The sequence below is a fragment of the Lipotes vexillifer genome, unplaced genomic scaffold, assembly GCF_000442215.2.
Source record: "Lipotes vexillifer unplaced genomic scaffold, Lipotes_vexillifer_v1.1 scaffold913, whole genome shotgun sequence".
Lineage (NCBI taxonomy): Eukaryota > Metazoa > Chordata > Mammalia > Artiodactyla > Lipotidae > Lipotes > Lipotes vexillifer.
In genome coordinates this window covers 448953-470224 of record NW_006798474.1, presented here as the reverse complement: position 1 = coordinate 470224, position 21272 = coordinate 448953, and the positions used below count along the sequence as shown (strand labels likewise).

The 21272-nt window shown below is 37.7% G+C and overlaps 1 pseudogene; it reads left to right on the top strand.

Moving 5' to 3' along the window:
• The first annotated feature begins 1466 nt into the window (after nucleotides 1–1466).
• LOC103086897 (putative thymosin beta-4-like protein 6) lies at nucleotides 1467–2333 on the top strand (annotated as a pseudogene).
• The last annotated feature ends 18939 nt before the right edge of the window (nucleotides 2334–21272 follow it).

Here is a 21272-nt window from a genome sequence, read left to right as displayed (position 1 = left end):
CTCAACTTGGGAGCTGAAACAAGGTAGATTTTCATTTCTCTCTCACATAAAGTCCACAGGTGAGCAGTCTGCAGTCCTGGTAGAGTGGCTCTGCTCCATAAAGTCATGCAGGGACTCAGGGTCCTTTTATCTTGTTGTTCCATCATTGTCATCCTCGAGTATCCGTTTTTCACAAAGTCAAAGCTTCATCACTAGCACCACGTCTGCATTTCAGCCACAGGAAGAGGAAAGAGAGTAAAGTGCATGCAATTTCCTTTTTTAAAGGATGAGACCCAAAAGTTGCTCGTTACTTCCACTTGTACTCATTGGCAAGACTCTGCATCTAGGCACAAAGGAGGCTGAGAAAGGCAATTGGTAGCTGGGAAGCCAACTGCCCAGCTAAAACTCTAGTGGTTATATTAGTAAAGGGAAGGAGAGAGTGGACACTCAGGGTCCATTAGTGGTTTCTGCCACAGTCATCCACTAGGTTTTATTTCCTTTGGTGAAGACTCAATACATGAACAAGTGGATTAACCTAACCATTTCTTTGGGTTCTTTTTCATGATACTTATTCAGATGTTTTCTTCTCTGAGGAGAGGTCTTCAGAATTCTCTTAATGCAGTTTTTAAAATATAAAAAATACTCAGTAAAAAAAAAAAAAATCATCAGACCTAATTTCCAAGAATGGAATGTTGTCATCTCAGAAGTTTTTTGCATAGTTTCTCAAAGACAAACCTGACGATGATGACAAAATTAATTCAAAAAGTAGAAACAAATTGCTTCCATCCCAAAGTCGCAGTGTTTGTCTTTCCATTCATTACTGGGGAATCTTGGGGGTGGGGGAAAGATATTTATTTGGTGGGCTTATTTAAAGTATAAAAGGCACAAAAACACTGAGAGGTAGCTATAGCGTGTTAATGCCAACAGTGACCTTAGAGGTTGCTTCAATTTATCTCCTCATTTTATATGTGATGAAAATTGTAGATGCCTCACAGCTAGTTAACTGTAGACCAAGACTTGGAACCAGATTCCCTGACTGTGTTTCAGATTCCCCCTTCATGTCATACAGCATCTCATTGATTTGGAGTCAGTTTCTCCTTCCTGACATGTCTGACTCAGTTACTAGAGTTCAGGTAATATCTCTTTTCTCTTCAAAGTTAGCTGAAAGAGAAGTGCATTTAAAAAAGCAGAACAAACAAACAAATTAACAAAACTATCACTGGAAGTATTTGCTTGAGTCACGCCTTAGAATCTCTTTTAAACCAAGAGAACACTTGATACCTCAGGCCCAGCATGTCTTAGGTAAGATAATTAGCAAATATTTGTTGCTTTTTTTAAGCAAGTATTTTTTAAATTTTGAAATAGCTTTATATTTTAATATTGCAACTATAGAAAAAAAAAAAAGCAAGATCAGTATAAAGACTTTCAGCTTCTCCTTCACTTAGAGTCCCATTTACTAATGTTAAAAAAGAAGTAACAGACCCCAAATGGAGTCATTTGTGCTAAGCCCCATGTCAGCAAATCGAGACCTAACACTTAGCCTAATTGCAGTTTCAACCTCCTCCAAGAATGTAATTTTCACAGGTTAGTCTCGAATTTCCTGGTCAACACTAGGGAGGTAATCCCTCAAGACACTTTCCCTCCCCTAAAAGAGGGTGACCTAAACCACAAACTATCCACTCTTGGCTAGAAATTTCCATTTCTTGTCCCTTTTCCACCTATAAACACCTTTTCTTTTCTGCTGCTTGCAGAGCTCTTTTCTGTTTGCTAGATAAGATGCTGCCTGATTCATGTATTGTTGAATAAAGCCAATTTGATCTTTAAATTTACTCAGATGAATTTTGTTTATTAATAGTTTTGGTGGCAATAGTGGGATTGAAGGATTCTTCTGGCAGCTTCAGTAACAACGAGAAATACAGACATGGTACACCTTGAACCCTTTTGAGTTGTCTGTCTTTCTCACCATTTCTGAGGGCCATAGATAAGTTCCTTTCAGTTCTGAGCTCCACTCTCTTTACGTCAAACTCCTGATCTAACTGGATTGCCACAGTTCCACACCTGTTTGGAATCTCTCCCCAGACTCTCCCCAGATTCCACATTGGGAACGGCTAGCCAGAGTTGGATTGGGTCCAACTGAACCAAACTAGGGACTCCACAGAAGCCACTGCTCAGACCAGACTCCACTCACTTGTACACCTTGCTCTGTTTCCTCTGAAACCATGTCTGACAGATTTGATATGGCTGACCCTGAGAAATGCAATAAATCAAAATTGAAGAAGACAGAAACATAAGAGAAAAACCCACAGCCTTCAAAAGAAATGATTGAACAGGAAAAGCAAGCAGGTGAGTCATAATGAGGCAGGAGCCTCCAATATGCACTGTACGTTCCACAAGCTTTGCCTTCTTATTTGACTTCTTGTAGCTGTTTAACTTTGTAAGATGCAAAGAGGTTGGATCAAGTTCAAGTGACAGTGCTGTCCCTTTTCACACTAAAGAATGGAGAATTATTGGCAGCAAAATCCACACCAGCTTCTCCCATCTGCCTGTCTGCTTGGCAGGGAAGGAAAGGAACTTGAATGTTGGTGAAAGAAAAAGCTGAGTGGGACAACAGTGAAACCTAGAGTAAAAAGCAAGCTGGTCCAAGGTGTCTTGCAGGCTATAAAATGCAGTTTAATCAGAATGCCATTGTTTTGTTCAAATGATTTTAATTCCTAGAGTGCATAATTTTTAATATGCAAATAAAAGTTTTAAAACCTGAAAAAAACATGGACTTGGTCTGAGATCAGATTGGGTCTAACTTGAGCTGTTCTGGGTCCAATAATTGAAAGCTGTTGCTAATGGAATCTCAGAAGCAAAAAAAAAAAAAAGAAAAGACAAGAAAGAAAAACAACAACAAAACCCTGAAAACCCAAAGACCAAAACCAGCAAAACTAATGGGCATGAGACAAGCATTTAAGAGATGTTAGAGCACTTGCCCCCTAAGTCAGACTCTCATGTTGAGATAAGTTGGTCATGGAATGAGTTAGATTGATTCAAAGTCACTCACCAACCTCAAAAAATTTACGTGCATTGAGGTACACTATAAAACACTGTGCAACCCCCAACACATCAGCACATCCCTTTTAGGTACTAGTTTGTCTCTGAGGGACCCAAAGTCTCAGCTGGAAAGAAAGAGGCTCCCTAAAATGTATAGAATTAAGTTTGCTACATTTCAGCATACCTGCTTATTTTACATCTAAGAATTATAGTCCTGGAAACTGTAGATATCTACTAAAATCCACCTAGAATTACAATGGCCATTATGGGAAATATTCCAATTAGATAAGATTATTTATTTAAGACGTGTACTTGAAAATAGGTGTTTCCAAATCAAATAAACAGAATGGGATACCTAATTTAATTGGTATGCAGAAGCTTCTAAAAGGCTTCAAGAGTCCAAAATAGCTTCATTAAAAAAAAAATTTGTTGTAGAAGGCTAATGAAAAATTTAAGACACAAGAGGTTCCTGCAACTGAAGACAGTAAGACTGATGTTACTTCTATTGCTCCCCCTATCCTCCTTTGTCTGAGTACTTACATTCTACTGATTCTCTATCTGAACTGCCTTTCCACTCTGAAGAGACCGATACACAGTTACTTTTTAAAATAAAACCACCTCAAATTGCAGGTGATCCTCCGCAGATAACTTTCACTCCTTGGTCAAAGACTGAACTAAGGAACATAGGTAAAGACTTTCCTAAACCAAGGAGGATCCCCAAAAGCTTTCTGAAGAATTTAGAGTTATTGTCAGGACCTATGACCCTGGGCTGCCAGATCTTTATCAGCTTGTGTACATGCTGGTAGCAGGTGGTAAAGCCCAAAAATGAATGCAGGAAGCAAAATGGCTTCTCAATCTTCAACATGTTCTCTAAATGGACCAGAAAATGCTCACAAAATAGAGACTAATCTTTTAAAAGCCATTCCTAGAGTCTTCCTTGCCCACAGTGATTGGTCTCTTATTCAGACTTGCAAACAAAAGAAAGATGTGGCAGACTTTAAGCCCATCTGAAAGTCCTCTTCCTGTGGCATTCTGAGTTCCATACAATAAATGAGGTCATTCAACCTGTTCTAGCTGCACTAACTGTAAATGGATTATGTCCTGAGATTAGTGTATTGATAAAAAGATAGAAAACAAGTTGGGAAGCCTTGAGTCTAACTGAACATATGATCACAGCTGAGCACTCCGAAAGCACTTTGGAACAAGATCGTAAACAGAAAATCACCAAACTATTAGCCTTACAGCTACAACAACTCCAAGACCAGAGACCTATATAACATCTGGGTTCCTTGAATTGCACGCTTCTAGGGGTTCATCATCAAAACACTGGTCCAAGGATTGATGTCTCAATTGTCATCAACTGGGACACTGGAAAAGAGATTGTCCTCGGGATTTCCCTGGTGGTTCAGTGGACAAGACTCCACGCTCCCAATGCAGAGGGCCCAGGTTTGATCCCTGGTCAGGGAACTAGATCCCTCATACCTGCCACAGCTAAGAGTCTGCATGCTGCAACAAAGACCTGGCACAGCCTAAGCAAATAAATAAATATTTTTTTAGAAATAAAGAAAAGAGATTGTCCTCAAAGGCCCTATGCAAATTCTACGGAATCAGCTCAAATGCTCTCATATCTATCCCCAAAGGAGGATCCCTATATGGGCCCCTCCCAGAACTGACAGGACTGTGAGAAGTTCTCCAGTAAACTGCCTCTAGTAATTCCCTTAAACAGCCAAGGGGAAGCTAAAACTAAAATTAATGGGAAATTTTGCGAAATTCTGGTAGATACCAGAGCCACGCTTTCTACTTTAAACCCCACTCTCATAGGACAACAAACCCCTCATGAGTGAAAAAGAACTTTCCATATTGGGGGTATCTAATAAAATTCAGAGAGGGCCTCTATCTCGACCAGTACAAATGGCTCTGGGACCTTTTACGGAAAAGCATTCCTTTTACTATATGACAAAGCCCAATCTATTATGTAGAGCTCTCTTTTCTAAACTAAAAGGGTTAATACATTTAGCAGCCAATGGAGACCTCATCTTAGAATTTCCTGACCAACCTGAATCTTATCTTTTATGTTCTTTACAATCTGTCTTTGACATAGAAGAGGGAGAACTCCAATAAAAATCCCCTAATTTAATGGAGGTGCCTGAAAATCTCTGGGCTACTTCTAATATTGATTTTAGGAGAATAAAAAGTGCAGAGTCTATAAAAATTCAAATAGATATGACTAAACCTCTTCCTAAATTGCCTCTACATACATTAAAGCCTGAGGCCTTGCAAAGCCACATACCAACAGTAGAAGACCTAATTGCCCAGGGGCTAATCATTTCCTGTACATGTCCCCTTGTAACATGCCAATTTGTCCTGTCTGGAAACCTAATGGGTGGGGATGGTGATTTGTCCAGGACTTGAGAGTTATTAAAAAGATAGCTGTCTCCGTTTCCTTGTTGTTCCAAACTCAAACACCTTTTTCTCACAGGTTCCACCAGACTCAAAATGGTTCACTGTTGTGGACATTTGTTTGGCCTTTTTCAGCATCCCTGTAGATACCTATTTGCCTTTGCTTGGAACAATAAGCAATATACCTGGACAGTCAAGCCTCAAGGGTTCACTGAGGCCCTTTCTAATTTTCCCAATTGCTCCACAGAGATTTAAGTACCCTCTATTATCTGAGGAAATTGACTCTTTTATAATATGTAGACAAGCCTATTGCTGTGCGTGTTACCAAAGAGACATACATAAGGATTCTACTTATTTGCTGCTACAGTTAGGTGAAAAGGGACATAAAGTCTCTAAAAAACAATGACAATGATCTCCAGACACTTTATTATCTAGGTCAAAATCTAAGCACTGGAGGAATCCAGTTATTTCCAAAAAACATTAAGCAAATCCAAGAATTTCCTAGGCCCACAACTAAGTGACATCTTTGTGGATTTCTGGACCTGGCTATTATTATAGGCTATGGATTCCTAGTTTGTTTCTATGGGCTTTCCTACTTTATGAACTTTCTAAAATTTTACTCCCTGAACCCCTTCCTTAGGAAGATAAACATGAGCAGGACTCTAGAAAGCTAAAACAGGTACTGCACAAAAAAACCTGTCTTAGGGCTACCTAAGTATTCTAAACCTTTTATTTGTGCATGAGAGAAAAACCAAGCCCTGGCAATGCTTATGTAGCACATAGCAATAAACATAGGCTTACTGCTTATTATAGCGTGCAGTTGATTCTCTTCCTCTGCCTATCCCAAGTGCCTTAAGGGTATAGCTGCATTCACAAGGTTAGTAGAAGAATCAACAGATTTAATCTAGGAATGACATTTATTAATAAACTCCACATGTTGTCCAAAACCTCCTTAATTCTGAATTGACTCAACATGTCTCCACAAACAGACTAAGCTCCTATGAGATCCTTCTGTTTTCACCACCTAATCTTCATCTTAAACATTGCAACGTTCTTATTCCTGCTACTCTACTACACCTGCCTGACAAAGGTGAGCCCCAGGACTGCAAGGTAATAACATTCCATTTAGGGACACTGCATCTTGATTTATGAGACACCCCTTTGACTAACCCTGATCTAATCTTTGTTGATGGGTTATATTGCAAAAATTAAAAAGGAAATGTCTAAGCTTGTTATGCTGTTACTACCCAATAGGAATTACTCGAGTGGAAAATTCTCTCACAAGCTAAATCAACCCAACAAGCAGAGCTCCATGTTCTTACCAGAGAATGCCAGTTATCAGAAGGACAAACTAATATTTATACTGATAGCCAGCATGCCTTTGGGGTCAGCCATGATTTGAGAGTGCTATGGAAACAAAGGAGTTTTCTTATGTTCACTGGGATGCCAATCAAAAATGAACAACAAGAAAACAAACTTATTAGTGCTATTCTTTTGTATTCTGAAATTGCTGTTATCAAAATTAAGGCTCACACTAAGAAGACTGCACCTGAGTTATCAGGGAGATGCCCTAGCTGGCTTTCACACAAAGGCAACAGCAGAATCTTTAAAGTTGTGGCACATGTGAATGAAGTCCATGACTCCTATTTCCCAGACTTTTGCCATCCTGATGTCCTTGCAACATGGCATCAGCCTACTCCTGAATCAGAGAAATTAAGATGGGCAAACAGTGGTTGTAAGTTCAATGAACAGTCTGGGCAATGGGAAGCCCAAGACAGCTGCTTGGTTCTTCTCAGATCCCTGGCAAACCCCATTTTATGTTCTTTGCATTTCTTTTTCCATCATGGTGCATTCAAAATGACTTAAATTTTGAATAACATTGGTGGGGAGACTTCTATAAAGTTACAAAACCAGTTAGCCACCAACGTTTGACCTGACAGGTCCATGTTCCTGGAAAAGTTGTTTTTGTTCCCAGAGGCCTGAGACCTCCTCCTTCTGAACCCTTTGAACATCTGCCGCTGGATTTCATTCAGCTGTCACTTAGTATGGCGTATCAATATATTCTTGTCATTGTATTGATGTTTTCTGAATGGGTTGAAGGCTTCCTCTGCTGCTAAGCCAGTGCCCTCACAGTGGCACAGAAAATTTTAGAGAATGTTTCCTGCTCAGGTTATACCTTCCACAATCTCCAGTAATTGAAGCACCCACTGCGCTGGGCAAATCACACAAGCCTTAACAAAAATGTTGTAAACTTTTCAGAATTATCACTGTCCCTGTCACCCTCAGTCATCAGGCAAAGTTGAAAGGACTAACAGGATTCTCAAACTTAAAATCTCAGAACCTGCTGAAACTACTGGAATCCCTTGGCCTAATGCATTGCCTTTGGTTTTGCTATTTGCTGTACACTCTTTGGGAGACGTAAACTCACTCTACAGGAGATAGTCACTGGCAGACCAATGTCCATTGGTATACAGTTTTCTGCTGATCCCTTGTTATCTCATGCTAGTATGACTAGCTAGTATATGTCTTTAATGTCTTATGTTAAAGCCTTTTATCAACAGGTTACAAAAACTTTTCTGGATCCAAATTCAAAAGATCCTGTTGGTCACAGTCTAGAGTCTGGTGTCTGGTATTCTGGAAATGCTAGCAGAGGAGGACAGCCCTCAAACCCTTTAGGAAGGGACCTTACCCAGTGCTCCTGACCACTGACACTGATGGGAAACTAAAAAGCATTGAGCCTTGAGTACACGTCTCACAGCTGAAAAAGGGTCCATCTGACATCTGGTCCTGTGCAGACACTGGATCAAATTGATAAGGAAAAGAAGTAGCTGACACTGAGGTGGACTACTTCTGTCCAAGATGCCAGATCAAGACTCATACTCTATTGAAACATGGAACCTTTTTTTCTTCTCTTTCTTTCCTTTACTCTGGCATTGGCCTGGAAAAATAATACCATCATCTACATCTCACAGACCATTGCTAAGTGGGGTAAACTTTCAGGCTGCTAGATCTGTCATCAAAGATTCAAATTTATCTATGATGCTAGGAACCCCCTGGTCCTCCCTTGATCAATTTATCTTTTACTTCCAATGTCATCAAATATGACTGACCCCTCTTGGAAATCTTTTATCGAGTTCAATTTTTTGTTTTTCCTTTGGCTGTGCCGCATGGTATGTGGGATCTTAGTTTAGTTCCCCAACCAGGGATCGAACCCATGACCCCTGCAGTGGAAGCATGGAGTCTTAACCACCAGACCGCTAGGGAAGTCCCCTGAGATCAACTTTTATGACCAGAACATCCAATGTCTTGTTTTTACCTTTCTCTGATTATAACTGTACTTGTCTAATTAGATATAAATATGTACATAAATCTTAGTACACCTGCACACATACATTATCATAATTATCTAAATTGGATCTGCCCCCAATCACAAAATGATCTCACCAGCAGCACCCTTCTTTGCAAGGTATTTAGGATAACTTTTTATTTCAGGCTAAGAGACTTACTTTCCAAGTGCATTGAAAACCTTACTGACCCCTGGCAAATGCAACAATCCCTGCAAATGAATCCAATAACAGTGCCACCTTAATGAGAATCATTTATGCCCTGACAAGGTTTTTATTTTTAATTTATTTTATTGAAGTATAGTTGATTTACAATGTGTTAATTTCTGCCATACAGCAAAGTGATTCAATTATACGTACATGTACCCTCTTTTTCATATTCTTTTCCATTATGGTTTATTACAGGATATTAAATGTAGTTCCCTGTGCTATACAGTAGGACCTTGCTCCTTATCCATACTATATATGTTTGCATCTGCTAATCCCAAACTCCGAATACATTCCTCCCCACAGCAACCACATGTCTGTTCTCTATGTCTGTGAGTTTGTGTCTGTTTCATAGATAAATTCATTTGTGTTATATTTTAGATTCCACACATAAATGATGTCATATGGTATTTGTCTTTCTCTTTCTGACTTACTTCATTTAATATGATAATCTCTAGGTCCATTCATGTTGCTGAAAATGACATAATTTTATTCTTTTTTTATGGCAAAGTAGTATTACATTGTATGTATGTACCACATTTTTATCCATTCATCTGTCAATGAACATTTAAGTTGTTTCTATATCTTGGCTACTGTGAGTAGTGCTGCTATGAACATAGAGGTGCATGTATCTTTTTGAATTATAGTTTTGTCCCAACATAGTTTGTTTTTGTCTGTGGTGGTTGTCATTCTCCTTGGGCCCATGAATTCCTTGACAGCTGGTACATAACTGGGCAATGCCTCTTAGGTTATCTGACTGTGCCCCTAACTTCTCACAAATGAACTAAGCCCCTCACTAGTTGACTCCCCTGAATTTATATCACCTAGTTAGAAAGACCCTACCAGGAGGCATTCATGACTCAGGATTTTCTTCCTTTAGCTGGGCCCTACCTCCCAACTTAGGAGTGAATGAAAATATAATCAGGAATCTCTCTTTAATGCTCGAAAATATTGCAGAATCCACTGTTAAGACAGTAGCAGCTCTACAAAATCTTTAGACTCTCTGGCCAAAGTTATTCTTAAGATGGCCCTTGATTATCTTTTAATGGAGCAAAGAGCTGTCTGTGCTGTGGCCAACATCACCTATTGTACCTGCATTAATACTTCTGGGGAAGTTGAAACTCATTTATATAAGATCACTGAACAAGACACTTGGCTTAAAAATGTAACTCCTTCAAAAGGGTCTTTCCTTGACTTATTTGCTTCTGATTGGTTAGGGTCTTGGGAACCATGGCTTTGAAGTGAACTTCAGACAGTGGGAGTTATTCTGTTTATAATAATCATAGTAGTCTCCCTGGCATGCTGTATTCTCTCAAAAGCTTTAAATGTGTGTTTGTAGCCACTGACCGCCAAGAAAATGATTTCCATAACACTAGAATGCCAGAAAAGAAATGAAGAGAATGACCAACTAAAAAAATGTGAACCTGAAGTCATGACCTGTGAATGCCAGAGATTCAACAAAATACATAACCTGTGAATACTACACAGAGGATTAACAAAATGTATGCTAATTTCAGAGCAGTAATTTGGAGGGGCACTAATGCCTTAAATTTTGATCTCACCTCTCAGTTAAGCTAAGAGTCTGATGAAAAGGGGAAAATTGTTTAAAAAAAAAAAAAAAAGAAGCAGCAACAGGTCCCAAATGGAGTCACTTGTGCTAAGCCCCACATGAGCAAACTGAGGCTTAACACCTAACCTAATTGCAGTCTCAACTTCCCCCAGGAATGTAATATTAACAGGTCAGTGTGGAATTTCCTGATCAGCACTAGTGAGATAATTCTCAAAGACCCCTTCTGTCCCCCAAAGGAGGGTGATATAAGCCTGAAACTACCCAATTTTGGGTAGAAAATTTCCTTTCTTGTACCCTGTCTATAAAAACTTTCCTTTTTCTGCAGCTCAGAGGAGTGTCTCTCTGTTAGACGGGATACTGCCCAATTCATGAATTGTTGAATAAAGCCAATTTGATCTTTAAATATATTCAGTTGAATTTTGTTTTTTAACACTACATCATACGTACTCTCCTCCCCCTTTTCCCTTTATGTATAGGTATGTGTGTATCCTCCCTCTCTCTCTCTCTCTCTCTGACATGGTGCTCTATCACCCCTAAATACTAGAGTGTGTATCTCCTAAAAACAAGGTTACTTTTTACATTACCATTCTATAACCCTCCCAAACAGGAAAATCATCATTACAACAACACAAGCATCCAATCTGTAGGCTCCATTCAAATTTTCTAGTTGTCCTAACAACCTTTCTTTTTCTTTTCTGGTTCAGAATCCTACACAGAAACTGGTGCTGTATTTAGTTGTTATGGGTCTTAGTCTGTTTATGCTGCTATAGCAAAATACGGCAGACTGAGTAGTTTATAAACAACAAACATTTATTCCTCATAGTTCTAGAAGCTGACAGTCCAAGATCAGAATGCTACATGGTTGGGTGAGGGCCCTCTTTGTGATCACAAGTTATTCATTGTATCCTCCTGTAGGAGAGGAAAAATAATTTTCCCTCCACCCTTCTGAGTTCTTGGCTGAGACCCCTGTGTAACATAAGACAGATTAACAGGGGGAAAATATTTAATTATGTACATACCTATGGGAGGTCCACAAAGATAAGAGACTCAAAAGGCAGCCAGACCTTTGAGGCTTATGTACCCTCCTGAGCTAAGGAAAGGGGTAGGAGTCTGGGACTGTAAAGCGGGGAAGGCAATTCATAGGAAGACAAAATGAGGAGATGATGTTTGGTTAAAAAAAAAAAAAGGCTGCCCTGTCATGCAGATAAATCTCTCAGGTGAAAAAGTTGACTCTGGTAATAGCTCTGTTCCTGAAAGAAGTCTTCTTTCTAATGTAAATTTCCTTTATAAATTTAGACTTCTTTTGACAAAGGGTAACTTCTACTCTATTTTCAGAGTTTCTCTTGTGTCTGCAGTTTCTCAAAATAATCAGCTCAAAATAATCCTTATGCTAAAAAGGCTTATTTTGGGGTGTCATGTTCTATCTTTCACTCACGTGGTAGAAGGGCAAGGGAGCTCTCTCTGGCTTCTTTTATAAGGGCAGTCATTTCATGACCTAATCACCTCCCAAAGGCCCTGCTTCCTAATACCACAACATTGGGAGCTAGGATTTCAACATACAAATTTGAGAAGGCACAATCATTTATACCATAGCATCATGTTGCATAAGTTTCCTTCAGTCTGGAACAGTCCTCAGTCCTGCACTCATTGTCCTTGACAGTATCAAAAATTCAGGCTTTTCCTTCTGTAAGCTGCCCCTCAATTTGTGTCCATCCAACATTTCCCCTTACCAGACTCAGGCCATGCATGCTTGGCAGGAATCCCACAGAATGGCTGCTGCTCCCTTCTCAGTTTGCACATCAGGAGGGACACTATGTGTTTGATAAGAACTTTGTAAGGAGATACTCCAATATTACACTCATATTCTTTTCCTCACTAAACCTCTACCCATTGAAGGGGAGTAGAATACCAAAATATACCTTTTTGGCAAAGGGTTATCTTGTTGGTTATTTTTAAGAAACAGTAGACACAAGAGAAGCTGTGAAAACAGAGTAGAGATTACCATTTTGTAAAGAACATTTGTATCTATACAGGAAATCTCCATTTGTAAGAGTGTATCTGTCTCTGTACCGGAAAGATGAAAGGCGGCTATAAATCAGAAGAAACTTTTATCAATAGAAAAGTCACTTACTTAAATCTGCATAACAATCTTACACTTATTTACTGTGCTTTTCCTGATAACCTCCTATAACTGCCTCTCCTCCCTCCCCACCACCTAACATTTCTTTGTCTTTAATCAAAGATGGTATTTAAGGTTGTGTCTTAGGCCATTTCAGGGAGTTTCCCAGTTTTTCTGTGTATTTCCCATGTATACAGGAGGTTTTTATTTTATTAAACTTATGTTTGTTTTCCTCTTATTAATTTGTCTTATTATAGGGGATTCTCAGCTGGGAACTTAGAAGGGTAGAAGAAAAATTATTTTTTCTCCTCTAGACAGAAACTTCAACATCCATGGATGACTCCTGCCTATACCAAATACAACTATGATGGTTTACAAAGAGGGATTTTCTATTTCCATCATCACTTCCACATTTATTAAATAATAGTCTACTATAAGGAATAGCTCTTACCCCCCCACACACATTATTTATCATTTATATCAGTTAAAACACATGATTTCCTATTTTACTCACTGTTTTTTTTACCGACTCCAAGCTCTCTCTGCTTGCTGCACAACAGGCCAATAAATTAGGGGACAAGGTACTGAGGCAAGGAATAACAACTTTATTTGGACCAAGCAGACCAAGGAGATGGTGGACTAGTGTCCCCAAAAACCTCTTATCAGGGTCTGGATGCCAGTTTCTCTTATAGAACAGAGAAGGGGAGGAGGTGAGGAAGTAAAGTAAAAAGGCCATTAGTTTTGCAAGATATCTCTTTGCTTGGCCTGCATCAGGGAGGACATGTGTTAACTTCTTTTCTGCAGTCATTCACAGGTGGGCAGGGTTCCCTGTGGCAGGTTTTTATGTATGCTTACAGCTATAGACAGCGTCCTTTTAGTGATTATAATAACGAAAGCAATGAAAAGCAAAGGTTAAAGTAAAAGAAACAGATCCAACATGGAGTCAGATTTTGCTCTTCCCTATTACAGTTTGTAATATAATACTCAGTACTAACCCTTCTCCAGAAAGCTTCATGACCAGTGATTGTGAAGAGGCCATAACACAAAACTCGAGACTTCTCTCCCATATTGACCTTTCTCTTTCAGAGCATTGATGGGAAGCCGAATTGAAACAAGAGTTTTTGAAGTGATTTGCACTGCTATATTTGATCCTATATTTGTTCTCCTTACAAATATTAACTGTTGACTTTTGATTAAAAATAGCATCTGGCTAGTCATCCCTTCAACCTCTCTTCTTTCTCAAGTAAAATACCTGAAAAGAAGTAAAAAAATAAATAAATAAATAAGAAATCCTGATACATAAAAACTGATAATCAAAATAATGCTAAATTCTTTGATGAATTTCCACAAATGGTAAAGCTGTTTGAATAATTGAAAACTGAATATGGAGATAAAACTCATTGTTCTGCCACCATTAAGACTTTGAGATTGCTTATACAAAAATAGGAAAAAAAGACCAACTCATGCCCCATACCTCCATTACACCTTCCCTAGGTCAGGAAAACAAAGTCTCTACCATCCAGAAGACTGGGCAGCTAAGTTTGAGTCCCACCCAGTTTATTTGGCTACTCTGCTTCCACATTGGTGTCCCCCTTCCTATATCCATATGAAGCTTGTAGTTCTAAGACTCCAATTAGGGAAGTGAGGGAAGTGAAAGAGCCCTGGTTAACTGGATCTTGGAAAGAATGAATTCATAGTCCTTTAACTTTGAGCATAATTCATGTTTATAAATAGATAGAAAAGTCAATTAATATATTATATTATTTAATTACACTCCATCTTTCAAATGTACTTCTAGAATTCATTTATTCTTTTTTTTTAAGAAGATGTTGGGGGTAGGAGTTTATTAATTAATTTATTTATTTTTGCTGTGTTGGGTCTTCATTTCTGTGCGAGAGCTTTCTCCAGTTGTGGCAAGCAGGGGCCACTCTTTATCACGGTGTGCAGATCTCTTACTATCGCGGCCTCTCTTGTTGCAGAGCACAGGCTCCAGACACGCAGGCTCAGTAGTCATGGTTCACAGGCCCAGTTGCTCTGTGGCATGTGGGATCTTCCCAGACCAGGGCTCAAACCCATGTCCCCTGCATTAGCAGGCAGATTCTCAACCACTGTGCCACCAGGGAAGCCCCTAGAATTCATTTATTCCTTTTTCATTTTCTTTACAAGTGAACCTATAGTGATATGGATTAAACCCAATGAACATCTCATCAAGGCTAAAATAACAAATTTTGACATTCCTAATTATTTCTATTCTTACATGAAGTTTATAAGTTTATTTCCTATTACTAGCATCAACACTTTTATTTTTCCCATTTTCTACTTCATTTATGAACTAAGGATGAACTAAGATATTCAAATAATTCCACAAACACTGTTAAACATACAAAGATGATGATAGTACTAAAATATAACTTGTTGGCTGGAAGATAGGACCAGTAATCAACAGCTCAAAAATTGTGTATGTCGATGTATATATAAAAGTCTGAATATGGTGGATAAAAGGCAAAGCTAAATAACTAGAAACATATTTATATGTGATGTTAACCATCTTTTTTAAAAGAGAGGAAATTATAAATACAAAATTCTATAAAGTTATGTCTGGGAGAGAGGGATTAGGGTTAAATACACAGGTAAATTTAATGTTATTGGTAATATGTAGGTATTATTTTGGGTGGTAGTTTCTAATTATACTTCATAATATACATCTGTTTCATATGTACATTTTGTATATATATAAAATATTTATATGTGTGCATATATATACATATATATATGTATATATAAACACACACAGTAGACCCTTGTACAACATGAGTTTGAACTATATGGGTTCACTAATAGGAGGATTTTTTTCAATAATAATTACTACAATGCTATATGATCCATGGTTGGTGGAATATGCAGATGTGGAGAACATGTGGATACAGAGGACCAACTGTAAATTACATGTGGGTTTTTGGCTGTGGGGAAGGTTGACACCCCTAACCCCCATGTTGTTCAAGGGTCAATGGTATATCATATGTGTAGTTTTTATTTATATGTGTATCCCATGTGTAGTTTGTATTAGTGCACACCAAAATTAGTACATCTCTATAATAGAATTATGAATCCCAGCCCTGATATTATAACATAAGGTAGTGCATTCTGAGTAGTATGGTATATATCAACCATCACATAATCAAAAATTTTGAGTACTCGAAGGAATTAGGGAATAATGTTCAAAAACAAAGGTTGTAAAATATTTTATCATATGAAAGATAAGGACCATCTGCAGTCCTCACAATTAAATCAATATAACCGTGAACAAGACAGAAGCAGTGCAATCTGAAAGCAGTAGATTTTTTTTTTTTTTTTTTTTTTTTTTCTTGCGTTATGCGGGCCTCTCACTGTTGTGGCCTCTCCTATTTGCGGAGCACAGGCTCCGGACGCTCAGGCTCAGCGGCCATGGCTCACGGGCCCGGCCGCTCCGCGGCATGTGGGATCCTCCCGAAACGGGGCACGAACCCGCGTCTCCTGCATCGGCAGGCGGACTCTCAAGCACTGCGCCACCAGGGAAGCCCTGAAAGCAGTAGATTTTTGAATACATGCCATCTGTTTGAATTATCAGAGAGCCAGGAAGTCACAGGAAATTACTCCACTGTAGTCCAAAGCAGCCACAGTAGAGGAACATTTGTTAGGTTTTAGCCTTAAAGGCTCTAATTGCCACCCCTCTGTAAGAAACAGGACCTACAACTGCACTAAGCTAGACAGGGGGTCCAGGAAAAACCACACACTCTGTCTGCTGTAAAAATATAGGTTTGGTGGGGTTTTCCTCATTCAAGGGTGAGTATATAGGAAACAAAAAATTATGGACTTTGTTTAAAATTAAAAAAAAAAATAAACCAAAACCAAACTTCAAGATTGAGGAATGCAAACATCATCCTGAAGTTATAGAAACTTCTAAAGGAAGAAACTTTTAGAAAATCATTTACTACTCTCAGTAATATGTGAGAAGATATAATCTGTATTAAATAGGAAGACAAAATAATAAAGAACAGTCTGATATGAAAAGGCAAGAAGATGAGATAAAAAAGGAGCTATATCAAGTGAAGATTTCCCCTCACATTAGAAATTCAACAGAATAAATACCACTTGAAGGGAATAAGGAATAAAATAATACTACAGAAAACTGAATGATTAATATAGATGAGAAATTTGAGAGGTCTTTTTACAATGTAAAGGAAAGGTCAAATAGAGAAAACAGTGAAGGTGACAATAAGCATAGACAATTAAAGAAGCAAGATCCTACCTCGGAAATATGCATGATCCTCAGGGAGAAATCAGGACACCAAGAATGAAAGCACTGATGAGAGACTTAGCAAAGTAAACTTTTTCTAAATCGGAAATATCTGAATGTATGCATATATAAGTGAATATGCAGACTAAAAGTGCCATCTTCCAAACAAAAATCACTAAAAGACATCACTATATCTATTCTTGACTGGACTTTCAAATTATAAGGAAAAAATTACTCTCCAGGAATTCAGGAAAATAAAAAGGGCAGCTACTTCTATTAAAAAATGAAAGTTTGATGGTAACAAATAATGGAGCAACAACCAACAAGCTTTTAATGTGAAGACTGTAGCTCAGTTGGGTTAGACCACATGATTGAGGGCAACAAAAATAAATGTTCATTGTAATAGGGCTTAAGAAACATTTTCATATTACCTTCCTTGAAAAAAATATTTAAAAGACATTCCATAAACTGAAAGATTAATAAAAATTAAAAATTCAAGGATGGATAGGTCATAATCTTGCCTTATTGTCTTGGGTCCCAAATTCTGCACTCTAGTTTTTAAAAGTCCTTTAGTGAAGACAAGAATCATCAATGAATGCTAAAATTAGTGAAAGTATGATGAAAAACAGTATGTTCACAAAGCCTCAAAACATCAACCCACAAAATAGATACTAATTACAAGGGGAAAAATAGTAACTTTACAGAACAGAAACCTGGCAGAGGCCAACATAACTGAATGATCAGTTATCATCACCAGTAATAAAACATATAGACATTATGTGTCTCCTAAGGTGATGCACTGAGAAAAGCCCATCACTTCTGTAGCAGTATTCTTGACAAATATGCATAAACTCAATCAAATCAGGAGAACACATCAGACTAATCCAAACTGAAGTATGTTCTATAAAATATCTGGCCAGTACCCTGCAAGTACCAAAGTCATAAAAGACAAAGAAAGACTAAGGAACAAAGGAGGTGACGGAGACATGGCAATTAGATATAATGTGGAATCCTGGGTTGATTCCCAGAACAGGAAAAGAACATTGGTAGGAAAACTAGTGAAATGCAAATAAAATCTGTAGATTAGTTAATAGCATCATATCAATGTTAATTTCCTGATTTTGACAATAGTACTATGGTTAGAGATGTTAACATTAGGAAAAACTGGGTGAAGAGTATTTGGAAACTCCCTGTACTATTTGTGCAACTTTTCTGCAAGTCTAAAGTTATATCAAGGACTTCCCTGGCAGTCCAGTGGTTAGGACTCCGTGCTTCTGCTGCAGGGGGCATGGGTTCGATCCCTGGCTGGGGAACTAAGATCCTGGATGCCATGTGATGCAGCCAAAAAAATAATAATAATAATAATTATATATATATATATCTCAAAATAAAAAGCTAAAAGAGAAAAAATATCACTCTGGGTGGTTAAAATGAAGTTCAAGTGTAGGATGAGAAGTGGGTTGTCGTCAGGCAGGTACAGAACAGAGGATTTTGCATATGTTACTTGGTGAATTGTTTACATTGTTCTTTTACATTTTTGTGAAGCCATTTTTATACAGTGTATACAATCCTAGTGGGGGGTTGAGGTGGGGAATGGTCCAAGTGGCCAAAGCAATTATTTCAACTTGGCCTTATCAAAATTTTGCAGCTTAGACTGCAACTATGTTTTTTTAAATTTCACAAGGAACATTCAAAAACATTCAGAGCAATTACATCTTGGTCAGAGAATGATGGGCAGCTTCTATTTTTTTTCCTTATACCTTTAAGTAATTTTCAAATGATTTACAATTAGCGTATTTTGCATATATAATCAGACCTAAATTATTTTTTTTAATTTCAACACAACTATACATATGCTATATGATCACATGGTTATACATTTTTGTAAAATTTCAAAAGTAGGATATTTATTTATCCTTATAAAATAATATTTATCCTATATAAAATAATATGTATTCCACAACTGGTTAGGACCACTTTCTTTTATGACTTGGACGTCTCTGTCACATGGTAGTGTTGGAGAGACAGCACCATTATTCAGATCTTCCTGAGTGGAAGCTGATTTAGCAATACATTTAATTTTGGTTTAATGGCCTATATTTCAGGGTTCATTCTAATATAATCTTGCTACTGCTGCCTATTATGGCATAAACATGGCTTCTAAGAAAACCCCTACTACCTGCTGTGCCAACCATTCAGCATTTGTACATAAAAGTGAAGGTTAGCAATTGTACTGAGACATGAACATATCTGTGATCTAACTTAGGAGGTCATAGATAGAGTAGGAAAAAGTTTAAAACGTATGGATCCAGATGCTAGCCTATGGAAAGGTGCTCCAAATCTTAAAGCCCACATATAAAAGAAAATTGTTAGAGGATGACTCAAGTTTAACAAAAGTTTAAAAAATTCACATCACATCGTCAACAAAAATTGTGAAGCTGAATGAAACTTTTGTAATAATAATGAAGAACTGTTCATTTATACTAGAGGGAAAAAATGTATAACCTTTTCTATTCTATTTCTTTTCTCTATTACAAAACCACTGTATGAATAGGTAATCAAAGTATGTAGCCAAAACAGTTTAAAAAGGTAGAAAAACAATATTATAGAATGGATCAGTTATTATAGAATGGATCAATATTATAGAATGTTATCTCTTTGGATTTTGTAATAGTTTTTAAATTTGTAATTTATTATGATTTTTTTCATCTGAATATGTTTAATTCCATCACTTATTTTATATTTGGAGTTTATATTATTTTTTTAAAAGAGCACCCTTTGCCCAATCTTATAAGCTCAGGCACCCCAAACTGGATCTGTAGGGGAATGTGCTGTCCCTCAGATACGTTTTTCTGATCACCTCTAAGGCTGCTTCCTTTCTCAAAGAGTGTTAAATAAGAGGTTGATACTTTTAATAGACTAACAAGGATTTAGCACTAGAGTTAATAATTCTGACAGAGTAAGGCAGAGAATGCTGCTTTCAGTAGAGTGGGAAAGAATAGGATGGAATCAAAAATATCAACTTGTGTGCCTCCTGTGCATGGATGGTTTTCTGCACATCAAAGACTGTGTCTATTTAAAAAAAAAATTAAGTTTTAATTTATTAATGTAAAAGTCCTAGTTCTCTTTAAGTCTAGTTGAATGTAAGCTTTAAGTTCACTTTCATTATTCTATCTATAAATACAGTGAATTTAACAACCATTTTAAGGAAGCTTTTGATTACCATTTAATCAGTTTGTACTGAACAAAATATCCTAAATAAGCAACACTATTTACAACTTAATTACATTTTTACAGACATTTTAAATTACTTTTGTAAGTGTAATATACTTGATTTCTTTTAAAGCACTTGGAATGCCTAACATAAAAAGTAAAATCTCTTTTATCTAGCTACTCTCCTAAATCTAAATAAGTTAATTTAAAAAATGTAGTGAATTCCAAATTCCCTTAAACATTGCAATATTGTTTACAAACTTGTTCTTGTCTCTCTTTTGCCCGAAAACTCAAGCCCAAAATAAATGATTTAATTACACTTTTCAAATTGGAATCACAAAGCTATTCTATCATATACACACATATAACAAATTGTCCATATATATAAATGATTTCTAAATTTAGCCCCAAATTATTATTTAATATTTGATATTTTTATCTCTGTATACTCAGTTCTAAGCCTTCCCAAGAGTTTTCCTATTCCAGGTAAATTGGAGTTGCCATCATCAGAACCTGAGATATTTACCAACCACAGACTTTCAGTCAGGATAAGAAACTTGGTGCGGTGGGCAGTCTTCAAAGATGGCTCCCTCAATGAACCATGCCTGTTGGAATCCACAGCCTTGTGTAGTCCCTCCCCTCAGAATCTGTGTCTTGCTTGTAACCAACAGAATGTGATGGAAAGGAAGTCTTGTTCCTCCCCTCTGAACATTCCTTCAGAATGTTCAGTCTGGGGACTTCCCCAGTGGTCCAGCAGATAGGACTCCATGCTCCCAATGCAGGGGGCCCGGGTTCGATCCCTGGTCAGGAAACTAGATCCCACATGCATGCTGCAACAAAGAGTTCACATGTCACAACTAAGGAGCCCCCCTGCTGAATGCTCATTCTGAAGGAAGTCAGCTGCTATGTAAAATGTTTAACAAACAAGTCCACCATGCTACAAGAAAGCCCAAACTAGCCACATGCAGATGCCATATGTGGATAGAGAGAGCTGTCTGGCCAGCTCTAGCTGTCCCAGTCCACAACCATTCATGTCATTCCAGTTGGGGCCCCAGATATTGTGCTTCTGAATCGAACCATCTCTGGGGAAACCATCTGAATACCTGACCTACACAACTGTGGAATATA